Below are 24691 nucleotides of genomic sequence, written 5' to 3' on the forward strand. Positions count from 1 at the left end.
TACAGGCCCTACACATCTCTTGCCATGTTTATTTATGGATATTTTCTCTTCTTTGTTGTTATTATGAATGAAAGTTTTTCTTCCGTTACATTTTCTAACTGGTCATTGTTCATATAAAAGACAACTATTGATGTTTACAGTCTGAATTTTTTTAACGAGCCATTTTGCTAAATTCTTCTTTAGTTGTTAATGGCTGTTTAAGTGCTTCTCTTAGTTTTCCCAGATTTACAGTCCTATCTAAAAATCGTTATTTTACAACTCCCTTTTCAATATGTGTGCTTTTTTCCAATCTGTACATCATTGTCTCCAAAATAATGTTGAATAATTGTGGTGATAGTGGGCATCCGTTTCTTACTCCTGACTTTAACATGAATGCTTGTTTAATTTTTAAGTGTGATGTTAGGGAAGGAAGTGCCCCACTCTTCTGAATTTAAATCAGGACTAGGCATTGCATTTTGTCAACTGTGCTTCATGCAGCATCTATTGAGACAATCCCAAGGAGGATTGTCCTGGCTGGACCTCCCCTGCTGCAAGACCACCCCCTGAACTCGATCAGGAGCACCTCCCGAGCTCCAGGCCACCGAAGCTAAGCCTGCTCATGGCTGGACAGCACTCCCACGGCTGTGACGTGGCCTCAGAAGATTTAAGGGAAGCCCCTAAACTTCCATCTGTCCCTGGTAAGACACCCCACCCCTGTCATGATGACATTGCCTGGCAGACCTATCCCCAAAGGGGGCCACATATAGAACAAACTGATAATACATCTTCCCCTAAAGACTTTCAGGACGAATCTCATCAGACCCCGTAACCCTGTTCACCTGTCTTCCCAACCTGCTCATATCCCCACATGAAAACGTCCCAGTACAGATGCTGCTCAGTCTCCCACATCTCCATACCCACAAGACCCTTCCACGTATGCTCCGGAACTCATTATCTTTGGAAAATTCCTACAGAGGATGCTTGAGCTCTTCTCTGAAAGCTCTATCACATCCCTCTTCATTGCATTCTGGCTCATCCTTGGACTGCTTCCCAGGAATGTCCCCAAATGGTGGCTGCTGATGCTTCCACAACCCACCTACCACAGTCTGGAGTGTGGAAAGAGTTCTTCTTGCTCTCCCAGGCCACCATGCCTCCATCCTTCCTCTACATCTCTAACTCCTTTGAAATACATGGTATCTGTCTGTCCCCTGTTCATTTACCTGTCGACCATCCTGTCACTTCACTGGAATGATTCCTTTGCTGTGGCTGTCATTGTTCTTAGTCACGTCATCATCCACATAGGTCATTCATCCAACACCCAGCCTTTTTACATCCTTGAACTCTCGTCTTCCAATGAAGTGCAGAGTTTTTCTGCAATTTCACTCGTGCCCTAGACTTTGTCATCTCCAATAATTGCACCACCTTCCCACTCTCAGAATGCCAGCGACTACCCTTCCACTCACTCGCTCTACCACCTCTACTCCAAAGTTACTGGAATCTCATCAATAACTTCTATGCATTGGCTTCTCATATTTTTCCTCTGAAACATCCTCCCATTATCTCTTGTCCTCTCCTTCCTTATTTCCAAGCTTAGATTCCAAATTGCATCACTACAATCTCTCCCTTGCATATACCCTCAACTCCCTTGCTCTCCTCCTGTGTCAAATTCGCCTGGAAAATCCCCAATTCTCTCCTCACTTGCATGGAAGCAGTAAGATATGGCTACTCAAAAATTTTGCTCCATTTCCTTAATTCCTTACGCCACTCTCCAAGATGACTATTTCACATCATGGCACAGATAGTCATCCCCTAATACCTGTAATGGCTCTGGTAATAGAATCTTTAGTTGACCATATGGCTGCCCAGAAGTAAGACTACATTTCTCAATTTTCCTTGCAGCTAGGTATGGGCCTGTGGCCAAATCTTGCCCAGTGGAATTTTCATGAGCAAGTTTTGGAAACTTTTGTTAAAAGACTGCAGACACCCAAGCAGTGTGCCCCTTCTCTCTTCTTCATTCTGCTGCTTGGAACAGGGATGTGACACAGACTATGAGGATGACGGCCATGGCTCAGGAAGGGTGGAGTGGAAAGCTGGAAAGAAGCTTGAACCCCAAGAACTCCACAGAGTAGGGCCCCCACATTAGTGCTGGGGAGCATACTTCCAAATTTCTAACATATTTAAGCCACTGTTATTTCGAGTGTCTGTTACTCATAGAAGAATAAAATCTTAACCAATACACACTCTCTCCTTAAACCTCCAACACTCCCTTCTTACCCTTTACTCTCAACTGATGATGATCTTGATTCTTATTTCTCTGAGAAAATAGACACAATCAAAACAATTTCCACATCCGCCCTCCACCAAATCCACCAACCTACCCGTATCTGTGGGTATGTCCTGCGCCATCCCTTTGTTGACAGTGGATGAACCAAGCTGTTTCTGTTCCTCCACTAATGCCCTGGAACCTACCTCTCTGGCCTACTCAAGGATTTTGTTCCTCCAGTTAGCCTTCTGTCTCTTGCATCATCAACGTTTCATGTTTTAAAGGATCACTCCAAATGACATAAAAAAGGCCTCGCTTTTTCTTGAACTTAAAAAAATACAAAACAGAAAATTCCACTGACATAGCACTTTTCAGCCTTTTTTCTCTGTTGCTTTATAGTAAAACCCCTTGCTTAATGGGTGTCTGTTCTCAAAGTCTCTCCTCCCATTCTTTCTTGAACATCATTCCACCAGGCTCTCATCTCCATGATACATGAAAACTCTTTTGTCAAGATGGCCACAACCTCCCCTTTCCCAAATCAACAGTCACTTCTCAGTCCTCATGTCACCTGACATCTCAGCAGCAATCAGCACAGTTAACAACTCCATCTTTAGACGTTGTCTTCACTTCGTTTTGGGGACACTATTCTTTTTTAATTTCTTCCTGCTTCCCGGGTTGCTCCTTCTCCATCTCTTTCCTGGTTCTTCCCCATTTCTCCGACCTCTAAGTGATCGCGTGCCGTTGGACTCAGGCCACAGATCTCTTCTAATCTCGCCCAGTTCCATGGCTTTAATTACTGTTTGTATTCTCCTTTCACTTCTGTAGGTCTGACCTCTTTCCTGAACTCAACTGTCTATGCCACATCTCCAACTGAATGACTAATAAACATTTCAAACTTAACACAGCCAAAATCAAATTCTTGAAAATACTGGACTCATGTAAGGAGGAAAAATCAGGCTGGCCTTAGATGGACGTGTCCATGTGGACACTGAGTACTCTTCCCCTAGGCAGGGCCATCCTAATAAATGGTTCCTCCATTCACCTAACTGCCAGGACCCAAAATCCTTGAGGTCCTTCTTGACTCCTCTTTCTCTCTCTCTTTCTTTTTCATTCTTGACTCTTGTTGACTCCCCATCCAAACTTTCAGCAATTCCTGTCAACTCTGCTTTAAGAATGAGGCCAGAAACTAATTACTTTCCCACCTTCATCTCTACTACCTTTCTCCAAGACATCAATATCCCTTGTTGGGACAACTGCACAGACCATAACTATTCCATCCCCGGCTATCTCTCTGACCTTACCACTCTGCCCATCTCCCACTCTGCTCTAGCCACACAGCCTCCTTGCTGGCCCTCCAACCTCCCAAACATGCTCCTGCTGTAGAGCCTTTGCACATGTGGCCCCTGATGCCTGAAATGTTCTTGCCCCTGATGTTCTCATTTCCCTCCCTCACTTCACTTAGGTATCTGCTCAAAAGGCACCTTGTCAGAGACGCTTCCCTGATCATCCTATCCAAAATAGCATCCCAGTCCCCTCCATCATTCTCTATCCCTTACATTGTTTTACTTTTCCTTGTAGTATTTGTCACCGACTGAGGTTATATTCTTTATGTATTCATTTCTTTGTTTATTGTATGTCTCTCCCCACTGAAAATGTAAGCTGCGCAAAAACAGGGACTTTGCGCCCTCCCTCCTGCTTATCTCCAGCACCTAGGACAGTGCCTGAAAATGGAGGCATCAAGAATGTCCCTTCTTCCTTTTATTCTTCGAACTAAGAACCATGTGGGCAGAACTCAGCCTCAGCAACAGGTAGCTGGGGGCAGGATGAGCAGTGATGTCCAGCCCCAAATGAGAAGATAGCCCTCTGACTGGGAGCCAGGACAAGGAGCCCTGTGATCTTGGCTGCACAGTCCAGAGTGGAGTTGCCATCTCCCTGGGCTGGGAGGAGGGAGTGAATCTTGGTTGAAATACCAAGACTCTTATTTTTCTTACAGAGTCTTAGCAGATTTTCTTGACTAAATGTTCCTTCATTTGCTGTATGCCCTCAGGCCCATTTCCAGAGACTTTAGATGTTTTTTTGTTTTTTAAAATAATTTTCACCAGTTTTATGGGGGACAGCTCTGTGGACCTCCTCACTCTGTGTTGTCAGAAGTGAAACATATTCCAAATAGGTCGTCTTGCTTTTATCACATGATCCTGCCAGCTATTTCCTTGTTAATTTTCTTTTATAATTCAGGTGTAGACAGGTGAGTTCATCACAGTCTTCAGTGTATCATCATTGCACTGTCATCAGTGCAGGACCCCTCTAGTGTGATATATTTTTCAAAATTTATGTCCTTTAATTCCAATTCCTTACTCCCATTCCAGTTCCGACCTCACAGGCAGCAAGAGAATTGTGTTTATTAAGTACTTTTTGTCCTTTGTGTCATGTAAAATGTGTATTGCATTATATATCATCTTCTTTTTCTTTTTCTCACTTAGCACTGTTTTTAGGGTCTATCCATGAATATATCCAGCTTGCTGCTTTTAAACACTGCATGGCACTCTATGATGTCCACCCACCCCCTCATACCTGCCCACACTCCCGGCAGTGGACACCTAGATTGCCTTCAACTCTCCCACCACAAATAGCGTTGCAATGGAGATCTTTACTTGTCATCTTATGGATCTGTGTAAGAATCTATTGCTGATATATTCCGCAAGTGCTGGACATAGAATTTGCTTGTATGTAATTTGCCTGAGTATGTCCAGACTGCTCTTCAGAATGGCTGCGCCTCTCTACAGCCCTCCAGCCATACACAAAGATGTTGATAGCCTCACCTTCCCACCAACGCTTGACATTTTCCTAATTTCACCAGTCTAACAGATATAAAGTAATATGTCATTGTTTAGTTTGCATTTCTTTGATCACTAATTGACTTTAGCATCTCTTGGTATGCTTATTAATCTTTAGAGTTTTTTTCTCTGTAAATTGCCTATTCATATCCTTACAGCTAATATTTTTTGTATGTAGTATGTATTTGGTACTATGTTAAGTGCTTTATATTTTCTATGTCAGTTAATTCTCATAACAATCCTGCAAAGCAAGTAATATTACCAGCTCCCTTTTTATCAAGAATGAAACTGTGATTCAGAAAGTTTTAATAACTCTCCCAATGTCATAGACATTTAATTAGCTGCTGAGTCATGACTCAAACCCAAGTGTCTTTGGCTCTCAAACTCCTGTTCTTAATCACAATGCTATACTCTCTGCCCAGCAGAGGCACCCCGCATTGACAGATGCCTGGGCAAGGCAGTGGAGTCTTTCTTGGGTGATTTGAATGCACTCATTTCTTTAATAACTACTTATCAAGCACATGACCAGTGTTGGGAGTAGAGAAATAAATAAGGCAGAAAAGTTCCTACTCTCATAAAGCTTATGGTGTAATGGGGAGACATACTAAATAAATATGTAATGATTTATGAATTACAATTGTGGTAAGAGTTATTAAGAAGTATAGGCGGACCTCATCAGTCAGGATTTTCCAAAAGAGTGGCATTTAAACTAAGATGAAGGAAGAGAGAAGGTGGTATAGTCAGAGTCCACGTGAGTAGAAGCCCCAAGTCAACAGGAGCCATCAGAGACAGAGATGCAGAGGAGGCAGAGGAAGGAAGAACTCTTGAGATTGCTGCTGCTGCTGATAGTGTTTATTGATGCAACCACCTTAGAGAACAATTTGACAATATCTAGTAAAGCTGAAAAGTACAGACTCTATAGTCCAGCAATTGATTTTTCTACCCATAAACCCTAAAGACAATTTCACACACACATACAAGAATGTCACTGCAGCGTTGCTTGTAATAGTAAAAAGTTAGGGGGAAAAAACCCAATGTTCATCTGTAGAGGAATGGATAAATTGTAGTATAGTCACACTCAACAGAATACAATAGTTAAAAGAATGAGATAGATCCATGTGTATTGACATGAAACCATCTAAAAAGCATAAAATAGATACATACAATATAAAGATTTATACAGATCTTAAAAGCTCAAAGCAATACTACATTTATTTTTTGTAGATATATTTTGAGTAGAAAATGTATAACAACAAGGACTGGAAGCATACAGAGAAAATTTACTGTAGGTGTTTTCTCTGAAAGGGAGGATGAGGAATGGAAGGGAAATGAGAAAAACGAAACTTTAGTTTTATCTGTATTGTTCTATTTATTTTATTTTTAAAAATTTAAAGCAAAAAATACAAAATGTTAACATTTAAAAATTGTGCATGGTGGGTACACCAATGTTAGTTTTATTTTCTGGACATTAAAAATTTTTCAACATTTTAAAAGAAAAAAATGCCAACAAAAACAAAATGCCCGGTTTAGCCTGTTTAAAATGGCATAACATTTAAAATGTTAACACTCTATGTTGAAGAGACCACAAGAACATCTGTTTCCAATAGAATTCTATTGCTATTGATGAAAACTTTTTATAGGACAAGGCATTGAACTTGGAGAATTTTCAATCATTGGAGTAATCTTCAATATTTGTTAGGCTCTTTCAGGTTTCAAAACTGATATTTAGGCTATCTCAATGACTGTAGTTTATTGTGCTCGAGAAAGTTAGGAAGTAGGAATAACTCATTTAGTAGATTTGAATATAACACAGCTGTAGCCCCCCGGTTACAGGATCATCCTCCAGAAGTCAGCATGTATTACTCCCTCCACCACCGTTAGGCTGTTATGACAACCAGGATCCACTCTTCTAGTAGGATTAGCCCTTGACCTGTTGCTTTAAAATAGAACAATAGGGAGAACTATTTATATGAGTCTTAGGAAATTTTATTGATAAAGCATTCACCATGGCATGAAAGTTGGACAACAAGTGGGGCCAGGTTGGACTCAGAGAAGGAAAGTTAGCAATGATTTTCAAGCATGAATATTCCAGCATCTTCTTTAGTGTCCTTCCCACACCATGCACTGCCTCCCACAAGATACGGCACATGCTATCCTATCTCATGTGTGTGATCCATTCGTCGATGTGTCAAGATTGGTAATGCCCTCTGAAGACCCCAACTTATTTAAAATTGATATGAACCTGGATCTGAGTTTCTATTGGACGGATTTGAAAAGTTACAGGTATTCTAAAGCAATTAGCTAGAAATAAAAAGAGAAGAAAAGAAAAATCATTATCAAATATGTAGTCATTCATAGCTATTTTGTTTTGAAGAGATAAAGTTGGTGGTTGGCAGAAAACTTGACAAAAATTTGGTCCAGCAATTCAATTTCTATCCATAAGGCCTAAAGACACTGCCACACACACTGTGACAGTTGTCTCTCAATAGCCTCGTAAACTGAATTTGGTGGAACTATTGATTTATTTTGATGTTCTGGGTCAGTTTATATAGTGCAAAGATTATATGTTTCTTGAAAGTTGAAAGTATTCATTGGTAAAACTACTCAGCTGGAGAAACTTCATTTCTGAGAAAACAATCCATTGATCAAGACTTCTTGAAAAATTGCAATGTTTATATATGTTATTCTGAAATAATTATAAAAGTCAATAATTTTAATTTTTCCTATGGATTTGAGTTATTTAGGATATAGCTTTTTAAATAGTTTTGAAGCTTACAAGGTTCTTTTGTATAATGAATTCCTTATTCCTGAATTTACATTTTTGTTCCACCTTAATCAACATCCTCAAGTAGTTTTTCCAATGAAGAATATTATTAATATTGTTAATAATAACTAGCATTTTTAGAGCTGATAGATGTGCAAAACACATTCTTCTAAATGCTTTATGTGGATTATGTCTTTCAAGATTCAAATTAACTCTATATGATATTGAAATTCTATATAAAGCACTTAACATTATTAGTGCCCATATTTTGTGTAATTTACAAGACCTTTAATATCTGAGAACATAGACAACAACAGGCCAGCAAATAACTCTTGAGACAGCAACATTTTCCACCTAGAAGTCCAAATAGAAATTTCCTTGTTGGTTTTAGTATTTAGTGTTGCCAAGAAGAAGTTAAAGGTCAACAGGACTTTTGTCTCTTGGCAGCAGCCTGTTCATTGCTGTCGATGGTGGTGGTGGTTTGTGTTGTTCTGTTTTCCTGCTGGTCTGCTTATGGCAGTGGCATGGTGCACTTCCATTATCATTGCCTGAAACAGAGTGAGCCCTTGTGATCTGCATATTCAAATGTTTCTTCATTTATAGAAAGTTTTCTTCAATTCTGCCTCGTTTATTGCTTCTGTTCCACTTAATGTTGATTGTACCTTGAAGATACCTGGAGAGTTCCGTTCTGTCTTCCACATCTATGCTAGTCTCTTTAAGCTTTCTCTGCAATAGAGAGGAGTTTCAAAAAAATTATAAGTATTGCTGTTTTAATTTTCCACAAAGTCAGATCTGCTCTTCATTGTTTTGAATGGGATTTTAATTTTTCTATTCCAATTCTAGTATCTTTGGAATCTTCCCTTAATTCAGCCTGTTTTCTTTTTGGCACATAGCCTTATTTAATCTTCTCATCCAAACTTGCTCTCTCCCTGTGGCTTTCTGGTCCTACTTCAAGGAGATTGTGTCTCTACTGTCCAATGAAAACAGCAAGCAGCTTGTCTCACTTGAAATGCTTCAGGTTGCAAATACTACAAAACCAACTTGCACTGTAACAAAGAAGCTCAGGACGTTTTGAACAGAGCTCACTCGTGGGTCTCAGTGCTTTTCTTGTTCTGCCCTCCTCCACATGTCAAATTCTTCATCAGGCTGGCTTTCCAAGATGGTTGCCAGAAGCAACCAGAACTGCACACCTCATCTCGTACATCCACATGAAGAAAGAGCATCACCTCCTACAATTATTGAAAAAAAAAATCCTATGCGTCACTCTGATTGGCCACCTTTGAACTGATCACTGTGACCAAGGACATGCATGCACTGGCTTAGGTCTCTCAGAACAATCACTGGGACAGGGGTACAGAATCACTGTGCCCTGAAGGTGAAGATGAAGTTGGCTTGGGGAGGAATTGAGAGCCCAAACAAAACTCTGAGTGTGGTTAAGAAGGGAAAGGAGAGAATTACCCAGAGTTTGTTGAGATTTGGTGTAGGTCTTAGTTTTCCGTAGCATTTGGGGGATTTTGTGTCTGTCTGTCTGGTGTCTACATAAGTATTTTCATGGAGAATCACAGTTGATTGTTCTCTTTTCCTCACTCCCCTCCACACACCTCATCCATCAGTAAGACCTATAAGCAACAACTCCAAAACATTTCCTTAATCTGACCAGTTCCGACCATGGCTCCCATTTGCCCTAATCCCAGCCACTGTCACTTCTTACCTAAATCACAACAGCCTCTTTCACCCTCCATTCTTCACCAGGCAGCTGAGGCACTCTTTTAAAAGAGGATCTAAAATACTCACTGCATGTAGAATGAAATTCAAAATCTTCCTGGTAGCATACAAGACTTTACATAAAATGGACCACCTTTTACTCTGTTCTAGCCACAATGGCCTTCTTTAGATGCCAACCTGATTTCTACCTCAGGATCTCTGCAGTAGCTATCTCTTATGTCTCATGGGTTCTTCCAACAGAAAGTTAGAGAGACTTTTCCTGACGACTCATACAAAATCACGCTCACCCACTGATCCCATCACTCTATACTCTTCTCTTGTTTTCTTCACGGTATCTCTCGCTAATTGAAATTATCTTACTAATTTATTTATGTGTTTGTTTAATTCCCTACTGTAGCAAAAGCTTTGTGAGGGCAGGACCCGTGATCATCTTGTTCACCGCTATATTCCCAGCATCTACGATAGTGCCTGGTACTTAACAGTCACTCAATAAACATCTGTAGAGTGATGAATTTGAGGAGATTCTATGAGAGGTTATTGGTTATGTGGAGCCAGAGGTTCATCCTCTCCACTTCTGGAGGTGTTGATGAGGGTTGGAGTTGGGGGGGGGGGTGGGGGAGAGAGCAGCAGATTATGGTTATGTTTCAAAGAAGTATGCAACATGCCCAGAGTCACACGTTAAGGCAGGGAAGATAGGTGGACCAGAGTCCAATGATCCTGAGCCCCATGATGTCCCTCTCCTTCTACAAGAGGAAATCCTGCCTCGCATGAAATGATCTACATTCGTCCAGAAACCAGAGACAAAGGAGGGTAGGGAGGAACTCTGATTCCTGGAGCTCATTTTCCAAGAATACATGAAATATATAAAAGAAATTGATATGAGGCTCTCTGGGAAAAAAAAATCAGTTACAAACAATTCATATAACAAGCCCTGGAAGGCTCATATATCTTCTTAGATTTATTAAATTTCATTTCAAAAGTTGGTTATAAATCAGCCAACAAAACCCCTTTTCAAACCGTCTCCAATAGCCTCCATTGCTGTTATTTAGAACCTTAACTGCCATTTTCACAAAAGACATATAACACTTTCCATGGCCTTCGACAGCCAATAACCCCGGCTGATTTAGAGTTTCCATTTTGGCAACGGGCTTGAATGAGCCCCAGGGGACTAAGACCCAAAAGGCTGAAGGATGGACGAGGTGTCTGGGAAGGCTGCCGAGAAGTGGGTGAAGGCAGAGAGAGCAGAAAGCGTTGCCAACGTAGGCAGGGAAGGCCCCAGGGCAGCGCTGGTGCCCTGAGACATGCCCCATGCCCTGTGGTGAAGAGCAGGAACTTTGCCACGAGGCAGATCTGAGCTTAAATCCCCGCTTGGCTACTTCTTACAAGTGTGTCTTGGTTGGATTATCAAACCATTTTGAGCCTTGTGCTGTCGTCTGAAATGGGTAGCATCTCCTAAATCATTGTGTTGTTGGGAGCATTAAATGAGATCATGCATGTAGAGCACTCAGCTAAGTGCCTGGCACATGTAAGCTCTCAATAAATACAATCTCTCAGAGGCCCGCCTGTCAACCGCACATCTGCTCTCTCTGGGGACAGTCAGTCTACTATGCCCCTGGATGAATTTATAGTAAAGCCTCATTAATTTGGACCTCACTCACTTACAATTTATGACAATTCATCAGTAGCCTAAGCTGAAATTTACTTTTATAAGTGCTATTAAAAAAAAAAAAAGTAACAGGGTGGTTCAAACAAATTTGTGAGGAGACGATTTCAGTTAATGAACCATTCATTATTACTTTAGAAATAGTCATTTACATAGAAATAATTGATGTGCTAATTACAAATGATTCTTATCTACACAGGAAAGCAGGCTGCTGATTCAAAGGATCGTTCAGATGATTGGAAGTATAAAAGTTGTTTAAAATTTAGTTTCTCAGATGCTTTTAAGAAATTGATATTATTATATGGTAAAGAATTAACAATGTATTGCCAATTTTAAGATAATTTGTGTGTATTCAAACATGGGTCATATTTAAGAAACAGTCTTAGCCCAGCTCTTGGAGGAAGAAAAAAATAGAAGAATGAACACAATTTTTCCCTCATGCCCCCTCCCATTGCTCGTGTCCCTTTTTCTCTGCCATTAGAGGAACACTGGTCCTCACAATTACAATCTTCTCAGTAAATAATGACCGTTTCCCCAGTACTTGAGCCTCCAGAGCACATTTTATTTTTATTCTGATAAAAACTGACATTTTTTGTAACTCGACTTTTTTAAGAAAAAAATTTGTAGTTCATCCTTTGAGCCAGAGTTGTGATGATTAAAGCAGTTAATGATTACATGTAAACACTGCACATTTAAAAGCATTGATTTGGAACGAGAGAAGCAGGAATAAAGAAAAGATAAAGAAGAGGTCAGTTGGAAGGAAACTTTCTTCCATTTGGAGAAAATACAATCCATGGCTTCTACCAATGGGCAGGGAAAGGCAAAACAAATTCTGATTTCTTCTGACTTTTAATGGAGAGCTCAAAAGACCTAGGAGTGGAGGAGACTGAGGGAAAACACACCAAATTTCAACAATCTTTTTTAACATAATAAATCTTTGGTTATGGAATTTCACTTCTGGCTAAGATGAAGTAACAAGAATTGGATTTACTCTCCCACCTGCAACAAATGTTTAAAACAACAAAATATATGAAACAATAGTTTTCGAGACAATAGACATCTGACAAGGAAGGACAGTGATCTCTGAGTGATGGCAAACAAACAAGGTGAGCCCCAGGATTGTCCCTGCTTCCTGCCTAAAGAGAGATGGAGGACCACAGCAGAGGGAGGCAGAACTCAAGGGGAGCCCAGAGGACTTTCTGGGTTGAGGAGACAGAGCAGAGTCCGAGGGAGCTAAGGCAGCTAGAGTTCAGGGCAGAGTACCAGAGAGGAGAGAGTGGCACAGACAGCCCTCCAGAGGTCTCTAAGGGGTCTCCTTCCAGTCTTTAGCTGAGCACTGACCTGAACATGCATGCGAAGAAACTACCCAAGGCCCCACTGACTAATCCGGAAGACTTACAGGGATGGTGAGGAGTTTAAGAAGGGGTGAGGCCAGGGGCTGGTGACTGGGTCTCAGCTGAAAGGCTGTTGAACAAGGTAATCTGTGAATGTTACCAGAACCGTGAGGCAGAATCAGTCTAGAAGTTCTCTCTTGGAACTGGGAGGGATGAAATGTGAGGTTCAAGAGCAATATGAGCAATATGGTTAGACGAGGGGCAGATAAAAGGATGGTGTATGGCAGGATGCCCTTTCTTTGGGGTCCCTGGTGCTCTGTTGCTGTGCTCTTCTGTAGGATCATGAATGGCTATGTTGAGGGATGCCTTGGGCTAAATACCCCGAAACTTTAAATCTTAAAAGGGTCTTCCCTATATCTTACACAAACCAATTTCTCTGTGTAGTGGAGAATTATTGCTTTGTCTCCCAACACCCCACCCTTCTTTCTTCTGGTCTACTGCATCACCCTTCTCTTATAACCTGAGGCTTGACTGAAGGTGGTCATCTTCTTATATGAGGCCACAGAGAGGGGACTCAGTCTAGCTAAGCTGCTGTGCCAGCCCCCCGACCAGAGGGATTCCTCAGGAGGTGGACATGTGGTCTAAGCCAGACCAATCAAAATTCTTCCCTGGAATTTTTTCCCACACAAGAGCTAGGAGAACTTCCTTCCTCTATGGTAGTAAATCTAGGACGATGGGCATAGAAACTGCCAGTGGCCATATCCTCAAGGAAAACACCTTTTGTGATTGGAAAGAGTGAAGATGACACAGAAAGAAGTAGAAATGATAATTGGAGCCAGAAAGTCCTTTAGGGGTTTAAGTGGCTAGCTTCAAGCATTCCTGGTGCCTTCATTACGCAAGACAATAAATTCCTCCTTTCGCCTAAACTAATTCAAGCTGGCTTGCTCTTAACTGCATCAAAAGAAGATCTCAAGAATACACTGTAATATCCTATATCTAACCTCTGGAGTAAGAGAATACGTTTAATTCTTTTTCCTCATGTCTTCTTTAGATATTTGAAAATAAGTTTTATGTCCCTCCTAAACTACATCCTCTCTTCTCCATGAAAAATACTCCAGTTCTTTCAGCTATTCCTAATAGGCCATGGTTTCCAGACCTCTCCCTATTCTGGTCACTTGTGGGATGTTTTCCAGTTGTCTATCATCGTCCTGAAATGTGTAGATCTAATAAGCAGGGTGCCTTCAACTTGGTCTTATCAGTGGCTGGACCACCCTCTGGGTGCAAGTTCTTCTATTAATACAACCCAAGACAAGGTCAATATTTTAGGCAACTCCATTATTCTTGGCCAGATTTGAGATTGCGATTATTCTGAATCCTCAGTTTTCACATGAATTACTGCAAAGCCAGCTATCCCCAACCCTACAGTTGTGCAATTAACTTTTAAATTAAAGACTTTATGGGTTTTCCTGTTCAGTTTCATCTCACTTTTTAACCTTATGCTGTTAAGATAATTAAAAATCTGATTCTTTCTTCTGTAATATTAGTTATCAGTCCCAAATATGGGAGAATTAGCCTTTCTTGGCTAGGATCATAGACAGAACTTTCGAGGTGCCATAGACACACTCGCTGCTTAGCTGTATGAGCCCTTAAAAGGTAAACCTCTCTGCCAGATGGGCAAGAGTGACTGGTGTCTCCTTGCCGTTCCAATTGATGCAAACCAGAACTGCCTGATCTTGTATTTAATCCTATCCACTATCTATTAAAATTCACTAAAGCTTGCTAAGCCTCATTTCCTTGAAAGCCTATCAGGTTTCGGTTTCATTAAAGTCAAGTGTATTTAATTAACACAATCCAATTCATTCTGGAAGTGGTCAAGTTCTCCGAAAGGTACTCAATAGCATGACTGGTGTTTTTATAGGAATTAAACATATGATACAATAGACAAAAATAAGCATGCTTTGTACGTGCCATTATTACCACCTCTTTTGCATACAATTGAATAAATTACCTTTTGTTAGGAAACATTAATCCTCTTTACTAAGTGAAGTAATTCTCATCTCAGATTCAGCGTGCTAAGGAGTGCCTTGAGAGCCAAACTTTAGACATCTTGTACTGGCATAATGAGGATGGGACACAGTCCTTTGGAGAAGATTGCCCATTTTGTGATGTCAAAATTTTGCCCTCTTGGCTCAATCTGGGGTTTATAAGTCCCTCACTAGGTTTTCCTCCCTGGTACTCTGAATTCCAAGAAGAGCTCAGACATGTAGGCACAAGATTCCACAAAGCCCGAGCAGTTACAGCCAAATTAACCCAGCAGGAGGTGGTCAGCAGGAATCGCGTGAGAAATTGGTGTGAGTATCTCAGTCCCCATGCTTCAAGCGACTTCTCTGTAACGAGTTAAATGGTAACTCCAGAAAGATATGTTCCTGTCCCAATCACCGGAACCTGTGAATATTACCTTATACGTTAAAAAGTTGAACGTTACCTTATTTGGTAAAAGGGTAATTGCAGTTGTGATTAAGCTAAGGATCTTGAGATGAGGAAGTCATCAAGGATTATCCAAGAGGTCCTAAATCCAATGACAAGTTTCCTTATAAGAGAAAGGCAGAGGGCGACAGGACACAGACAAAAGTTGACACAGACAGAGGAGAGGGTGATGTGAAGATGGAAGCGGACACTGGAGTGACGCAGCCACAAGCGAAGGAATGCCGACAGCCGCCAGAAACTGCAAGAGGCAACGCAGGACCCGCCCCTAGAGCGTCCAGGGGGAGTGAGGCCCTGTCAACACTGGATGTCTGTCTTCTGGTCTCCAGAACTGTGAGAGAATCATTTCTGCTGTTTTAAACCACCAAGTTTGTGCTACTTTGTGACAAAAGCTCCGGGAAACTAATAATACTCTCCACAGGCAGCTGAGTACTATTCGGGGAGAAGGTCAAAAGGCACAAAGTGATGATGCCTCCAACATATGCCCCCAATATGCACATTTCTCAATCAGCCTGAAGCTCCCTCCCTACTGCCAGCAAGGTCCAGGTGTCAGCTTGCCCTTCACTCTTTGACTGAGCCCTCAAATGCTGCCCACCGCCCTACTGTGACCTATCGCTGCTCGGGGCTGTCTGCTATTGATATTTATGTCAGCCTGATTTTATATGGATACAGATTTGGGGAGGGTATGGTAGTGAGGAGACCACTGAGGGGGCTTCCCTAATTCCACAGGCTCTGGGGATGGGGAAAATGGAAGCAGCATCAAATAAGCCTGGCCCACCCAAGCCAGCTGGCCCAGAACTCCAGTCAACAAGAGCCCTTAAAACATAAGATGAATTAATTGGAACTACAGGGTCATTTAACTCAGACTTTTCACACTTAACACTCTTAACTCTTTTCAGACTTTTCACTCTTAACATACATGCCAAAATGTAAATTTGTTCCTCTCTCACCAGAATAGACAAATCATCAAGAAGAAAGAAAGAAAACTGTTTATTTCTACACATCTCTGTTGAGAGTTTTGAGGGTTTTTTTCTCAATGCATACAAGCAGATACAGGCTGGGCCAGTTCCTCATTATTATTATTTTTTATTATTTCAGCACTCATTTTTTGAATTTTAAAAGTTCTTTCCTATTTTCTGATCATTTCTTTTTCTTAGCACACAATTCTTTTTTCTATGGATGTAATATTACCTTGACTTTCTCTGAGAGATAATAATAAGTTTTGAATCTTTGTTTTGTTTATTAGAGACTGCTACTTTTTGAATAATCTTTATTTTCTCCAAGATGTTTAATTTTCTGTTTATTTATCTTGGTCTTTCCTGAGTTGCAGGTTTTTCTCAAGGATTTGTAATAACTAATGCGGTAGATTATATTTTCTAAAAGATGGTCACAATAATATCTTACATCCCACAAGTTTTTCTACAACATAATCCACTTCCCCATTCAGAGGTGGAGTCTATGTCTCCAGCCCCTTGAATCTGGGAAGATTCTGTGATTGCTTTGACCAATAGAATAAGGCAGAAGTGCACTGTGCCAGTTCTGGGCTATCCTTCACTAGCTAAGCATCTTTTACTTTCTTTCTCTTGGAAACCGGCTTCCATGTAACAGGTGTGATTACTCTTGAGACTGCCATGCTGTGGGAAGACCAAGCCACATGCAGTGAGAGAAAAGCTCAGGAGGTACTTTCCTAAGTACCAGGCATGTGAGTAGGAAGCCATCTTGAACATCCCACCCAATGAAGCTTCGGATGACTCCAGCCCCAGCTGCCACCTGACTGTAATTACGTGAGAGACTCCAAGTGAGAACCATCTAGGTAAGCCCAGACAACCTAAAGAACCATGAGAGATAATAATACATTGTCATTTTAAGCCACTAAATTTTGGAGTGGTTTGTCAGGCAGCAATAGATCACCAGAACACTTGGTTTCCCACTCATATTTAAAATGTGGCAATATGAAGACTGATTGGAAGCATCTGGACTAGGCATATTGGGCTGGTGGCCTTCACCCTAAGGATATTGATTGACCCTTATCTTTGAGACCTTAAAGATTACAGTGTGGAGGCCTTTGCTCTAGAACACTAACACCTATACCAGTTGCCCTAGTTCTTTCCAGATAGTTCTTTAGAAGAGAATCCTTTGATGTTGTTTTTTGGCCTGAGGCTAAGTGCCTTCTGCAGTCTTCTCTTTGGGTGGGGTGAAGACAAAAGAAGAATGAGATGGGGTATGTAAACTATTCCATATATACACCTTAACTCTGTTCCAGCTATAATTCATGCTGCTTGCCTAGTCTCAGTCCTAAGGCTCTGGAGGACTGAATGGGAGACACACGCCCTTCTCAACTGTGGTCACTTGGGAGGGTTTTCTCAGCTTCATCTTCTCCCCTCCACTGCTTCTCAGTCATAACTTTTTCTTCGGCTTTCCATTTTCCAGAAATTTCTTAAGATTTTTCTCTGATTAATGGAACACCACTAACTCTCTGTTTCATTCTTTTGTGTGTGTGTGTGTTGGGGGTGATGAGGGGGGTTATTCATTTTTTTTCATTTAAAATCGTTTTAAATTTTGTTTTAGATCATTTTAAATTTATATAAAAATAGATGTGTTCACTCTACATTCTTGAATTCATGTTCTATCTAAATTTAAAATGCTTTAATATGTCTCCTAAGAAGTTTTTTGGCTTGAATATTTGAAAACAAATTTTTTTAACTGGAAATCAAAAAATACAGAAAATTTTGATTCCTGTCCAGTTTAGATATAGAACTTTGCAAGTGTTTCACTCTCAGCCTAACCACCAAAACAGGCCAGATAATACACAGAATATATATAATATACAGATTATGCAGATTTCAAAAAATCCAGCAGAAAATGAGAACACAGAGAAACCAAAATAAATTAAACTCCAGAAAAGTGGGAGTCCTTTATGGGAAAGAAGAGATTTAGTGCAACTCTTATCCCTGATGAAACTGCAGGAGGAAGAGAAATCTACCATGGTGGGATAAGGAAAACGTTGAAGGAAAGTCTAAAGAACTTGTTAAGGCCATGTGTGGACTGGCATGATAGATTAGAATCCTGAAAATCCACAGCTACAGAGCAAGTCCCTCCCCTCTAATCGCATGGGTCTTCACAAAGCATTTGGGGATAGTATGCCAAAAGGAAGGAGCAAAAGAGAGCTGAGAGAGATCCACTGTGAGACAGGTGGGATGACCTTCAAATGCAAGGCATGTGCCATTTGAAATCATGGGAGAGGAAAAGAATGGGAGAACTGACAGAAATATAACAAAACCATTCTAAGGTCTCAGACTGAAGGAAAGGGGAAGAGCTGAGACAACCAGCATCTTAGGTACTCCAGTCTTCAACCGAAGGAAGATTGAGACGGAGGAGAAAAAACAAAAAAACATACCAAGGCACTCAAGGCTTTCAACTACCAAAGACTGGGCAAGAGGCAGAAATTCTGCAGACCTTCCTCTGTTCATCCTATGTCTTCACAGAGGATAGGGATGCTGCTCTAAGAAGACCCAGAGGTGGGGAAATAGGACTGAAAGATATCACCAGGCTTAGAAAGAAGGGAGCTAGACTCATGAGCAAAGAGAACTCCTCAGAGACCCAAAAGACAGATGGTTGGGCTGTAAATCAAGGAGAGATCTTACACAGTTCAGAAATCTGCTATTAATTCTCAGAGTTCAGGCACTATTGAAGGAAATGTCCTGATTTCATCCTCAAAATATTTGAAGTCAGTGATGAATTAAATCAAACTAAAATCACAACAAAGATCAGATCCAGTTCAACTACAGATCTAGTGGCCTGACACAAGAAAGGGCAAGCCGCTCCCTGAAGATAAGTATTATTTATGTCAGTCCCTACTTTTCTCTTATACAAAACGTCCAGAAAAAAATTAAAATTCACAAAAATAAAAAAGAAGGAATGAAAATGACACCCATGGAAAAGAGAGTAAAAGTCATGGAAGCAGACACAGAGATGATCCAGCGGACAGAGAGGGATTTTAAAATAACTCCAATAAAAATGTTAACAAATCTAGTGTAAAAGATGAATAAGATGAATGAAGAGATGGAACATTTCAGGAGAAATACAGAAACTGTAAAATAGAATGAAATTAAAATGCTGGAAATGAAAATATAATATAAAAAATGAATTCATTAGATGAGCTTAACAGCAGAATGAACACAAACAAGGAAAAGATTGGTGAAGTAGAAGATAAGTAAAAAGAAACTATCCAAACTGAAATATAAAGACAAAAAAAAGTGAGGAAAAAAGTAAAAGAGGGCATTCAAGATCAATGGAGCAATGTCAACAGTCTAATGTGTGTAAAAGAACTATCAGAAGGAGAGGAAAGAGAAAATAGAGAAAAAATGGTCGAAAAAATAATATCTAAGAACACATACCCAGGAAAATTGACCCATAACAATCAACTCTGTGATGAAAAGCTATTTCAAAAAAAGTAGAAATAAAACAACTAAAATGGGTAGAGAAGGAATAGAAAATGGGGGAAACAGAATGAACTCATTGATCAACATAGAGACAATAAATAGGAGACAGGATATCACTGAAGTAACAGGAGCCCATGTAAGGAAGAAGCAGACTGCCGGCACTGAAAGTTATTGGTGTAAACACATAGAGCAAATAAAACAAAACTTTCTAAATACCAAAAGAATTTAAAAAGAAAGAAAGAAAGAAAAAGAAAAAAATCACACATAGAAAAACATTAAATCAACAAGGAAAGGAGAGACAGCTCAATTGTCTTTAAATACGCGAAAGACTTAATAGACATTTTGCAAAAGAGGATATCCGATGACCAATATGTATATGAAGAGACAGTCAACAGCAATGAGCTACCTATAAAAATGCTTCAGAATGACTCAAATTTAAAAACTAACAGTACAAAATGTTGGAGAGACTGGGAAGTAAAAACCATTGTACTCTGGGGTGGAGGGGTGTAAATTGGTACAACTACTTTGAAGAACTGTGTAAGCAGATCTACTAAACCTGAATACCTGCATAGTCTGTGACCTAAGAACTGGGCTCCTGATATGTCTGTACCCAACAGAAATGCATGCATATGTGCACACATTGACATGAGCGAGGGTATTCATAGCAGCTTTACCTACAATACATTGAAGCTAAAAGCAGTACAAATATCTGTCAACTGCAAAATACTAAATAAAGGGCTGTATATTCGTAAAGGGAAATACATGCAGTCACAACATATAGCTAAATGCAGTCACCGCTGAAACATAAATTTTGAGCAAAGAAACTAGACATAAAGAGTACATCTATATTACTCCATTTGTACGAACTTTAAAAGTAAACAAAACTGATTTATAGAGATAGAAGCAGAATTAGAGAGATGTTGACTAAGACAATGTGCAGGATGCTTCTGGGTTATAATAATAGTCTGGATCTTAATCTAGGTGTGGTTACCAGGGTTTGTTCACTTCTCAAATTCAGTTATGTAAAATTTGTCTACTTTTTATATGTCCTAATTCAATTAAAAGTTTTTTTAATTAGAATTGAAAATAAACGAATCAAATTCCCAGCTCAAATGGCAAGAAAAAGAACAACAAATTAAACAAAAAGAATGCAGAATGAAGGAAATGGTAATGATAAAAGCAGAAATTGTTGAGGTAGAAAACAGTGGAAGTAATAAGTAAATGAAAATGCTTCTTGCTGAAAAAAATCAGTGTAATAGACAAACCACTATCTAATCTAATTAATAAGAAGGAATAAAGCACAAGTATAAAAATTAATGATTAAATTGTGGAAATAACCACTGAAACAAAGGAAGCAAAAATAAAAGACTACTTAGCATAATTATGCAAATAAACTAAAAAGCTAAATGAAATGGACAAACTCGCAGGACAATGCAATTTACCAAATTTGACCTCAATGAAAATAGAAAGCTTAAGTAAACCAATTTCCATAAAAGAAACAAAGTCATCATAGAATTATGCTACAGAGGAAACGTCAGGCCCAGATGATTTCACAGGTGAACCCTATCAAGCCTCCAAAGATCAGAAAATCTGAATGTCACTTCAATTGCTTTAGAGCACAGAAAAAGACAGAACGTCTTGCTACAGGCTGAATATTTGTGTCCTGCCAAAATTTATATTTTGAAATTCTAACCCCCAAGGCGATGATGTTAGGAGGTGGGGCTATTGGGAAGGGAATAGGTCATGAGGGTGGAGCCCTCACGAATGGGATTAGTGCTCTTATAAAGGAGACTCCACCAACCTCCCTTGTCCCTTTCTCCACGGTGTGGAACACGGCAGGAAGATGGCCCTGTAGGAACCAGGAAGCAGAACTTCACCAGACAGTGAATCTACCAGCAACTTCACCTTGGACTCAGGTTCCAGAGCTGTGAGAAATAATTTCCATTGCTCATAAGCTGCCTAGTCGATGGTATTTTGTTACAGCAGCCTGAGTGGACTAGGACAACATCCAAATTCTTTTTACAAAACAAATAATAGCATTTCTCCCAAAACCTGGTAAAGATAGTGCCCCACAAAATTACAAACCAATGTCACTTATAAATATTGATGTAAAAATCCTAAATAAAATATTAGCAAACAGAATTAAAAAATAGAGAAAGAGAACATATCATAACTAAATAGGATTTATTCCAGTAAGGCAAGGATGGATCAATATTAAGAAATCTATTTAATTTACCATATTAATGGAGGCAAATAGAAAATGGAGATAATTTCCTCTAAAGATCCTGCAAATGCCTTAGATAAAATTCTAAACACAATCCTGGTAAGGATTGATGGATACTTCCTTAAAAGGATAAACGATGCATATCTCAGTCTTGAAGCTAGACTCTTACTCATGTGGATACGTTAGAGGCATTCCTTCAAAAGTCGGGATCAAGACAAGGCTGCCCGCTACGTACTGAAGGCATTAGCCAATGCAATCAGACAAGCGAAACCCTTTAGACATCTATGAATTAGAAAAGAAGTATATCTCTCTCTATTGATGTGATAATATACCTGAACGTATATGTCAAAGGACAATCAACACAAACAATAAAATACTTAAGTAAGATATCAGGATATTAAATTAACGTACAAATCAGCAGCTTTCATATATCCAATCAATAATCAACTCAAATATATAATGAGGAAGAATATTCAATTTACACAAGCAATGAAAACATCAGGAATTAGGCTTAAGAAGAAATGTGTAAAACCTTTATAAAGAAAACTTGAAAACAGTTCTGAAATTGCAAAAATAAACTTGGACAATGGAAAGAGGTTGCTTTTTCTTGGATAGTGTGATTGACAGAATAATGGTCCCCCAAAGATGTCCATGTCCTAATTCCCAGAGTTTGTGAATATGTTACCTCATATGTAGAGTTGATTATGCTAAGGATATGAAGATGGGGAAATTATCCTGGATTATCTGGGTGAGTCCAATGTAGTCACAAGAGTCCTTATAAGAGGGAGGCAGGAGGATCAGAGTCAGGGAAGACAATATGACCGCAAAAGCAGAGTGGAGAAAGGAAGATGTTATACTGCTGGCTATGAGATGGAGGATGGGCCACAAGCCAAGGAAGATGAAAAATGCAAGGAAACAGATTCTCCTCTAAGTCTGCAGAAGTAATGCAGCCCTGCTGATATCTTCATTTTAGCCCAGTGAGACTGACTTTGAACTTCTGACATGCAGAATTGTAAGATAATAAATTTATGTTGTTATAAGCCATTAGATTTGTCATAATTTGTTACAGCAGCAGAGGAAAACTAATATAGATTTAATGACTCAACAAATTAAAAATACCAGTTCTCCTACATTAACATACATTTAATATGATCCCAATAAAAATATCATTAAATTTTTATTTTCTAGAATTAGATAAATTGTGTCCACCTTGTTTACATGAATATATATATGTAAGAATAGCTAGGGGGAAAAAAGAAAAGTGAGGGGAAGCTAGCCAGAACAGAAATTGAAATATACTACAAAGCCACTGTAATTAAAACATTATCAAAATGGAGCACATAGTAGACAGACCAGTGGAAGTAAATAGCAAATCAAGACATAGACCCAAGTACATCTGGAAATTTAGTATATGAAAAATACTGCATCTCAAATGACTGAGGCAAAAATGATTTTTTGATAAATGATAATGGGTCGACTCGGCATCCATTTGTTAAAAAAATATTGGATTCATTCCTCAAATGATATACAAAATAAACTCTAAACGGATCAAAGATCTAAATTTAAACTATTTAATAACTAAAAGAAAATACAGGTGAATTCCTTTATAGCTTAAATGTGGAGAAAGTCTTTCTAAACTATAACTCAGAATCCAGGTAAAACAAAAGTAAAGTCAACTACACACATACAAAAGAATTTTGCATGACCAGAATTAAAAAGAAAAATCAATAAACAAATTACAAACTAGTAATACCAATTCCAAAATATATCACGTATAAAGGACTAATCTCCCTAATATACAAAATATTACTTGTGAGGAAAAACACCAAAACTCTATATTTTTTAAGAGATGGAGCAAAAGACACAGACAGTCCACAGGAAAAGATCTACAAATGTCTTTAAACATAAAAACATGCTCAACTTCACTCATAATTAGAGAAATGCAAAATAAACCTCTATTTAGACATCATTTCTCACCATCGGATTACCAAGAATTCAAAAGCTTGACAGCATTCTGTTAGCAAGGCTGTTGGGAAACCATCAGTCTCACGCATTGCTGGTGGAAGTGCAAAATAGTATAACCCAATGTAGGGGGATCTGCCTATGTCAAATGAAATTGCATATTTCTTAACCCTTTGACTCTGTAACACCACTTCTAGGATTTTATCCTTAAGATACACTATATGAGGTGATGGATGTTAGCTAAACTTATTGTGGTGATCATTTCACAATATATACATATATCAAATCATTGTGCTGTACACCTTAGACTAATATGCCAATTAGATCTCAGTAAAACTGGAGGAAGAAAGAGATACACTTTCAGAATTTATATGAACTTCCGTTTCCAATGCAACATGTAAAAAGCTTAGAAGTCATCACTTTCATCCTCTGACAAGAAAATAAGCTTATCAAACTGAAAATCAACAATTCTTCTTACGTCTGTCAGAGAACTGAGGTCACAGGGAAACTGCCTTGAAAACTTGAAAACAGGAAAATACTGAGAATCACAGCCTACTGAGAGCAGAAACCCCTGCTGGAGCCAGCAACTGGGAGGAAATTGGTGGGAAAACAAAGGTAATTGCTGGGGACTGAATGTACACGAGCTTAAGAAAAAATATCTTGGAGACCATCCATAAGGGCACCCACACTTTTGTAAGTTTTACCCCCAGGAACCTCATAGGTTCTGAGGGTGAAGATCTAAGAAAAATCCCCTTTTGTTTCCAGAAGGAGGAGAAGGAAATGAACGATTTCAAAATATAGCCAGAGTTTTCTCTTTTCCTTAACAAAGGCCTGCCCTCAAAGAAAAATATTTTGCCAGAGCCTGGCTGACATGGGGAAACAGAAGTACCCAACTTCAGCCTCCTCTAGCCTTCCTGTGTCACCCAAAGTGAGGGCAGGGAGCGATAACCTAAGAACTTGTGAAGGTCACAGCCCTAGGCACAGACTGACTAAAATAGAGACCTGATTATAGGATTA

This window comes from Equus caballus, chromosome 7, assembly GCF_041296265.1.
Source record: "Equus caballus isolate H_3958 breed thoroughbred chromosome 7, TB-T2T, whole genome shotgun sequence".
NCBI lineage: Eukaryota > Metazoa > Chordata > Mammalia > Perissodactyla > Equidae > Equus > Equus caballus.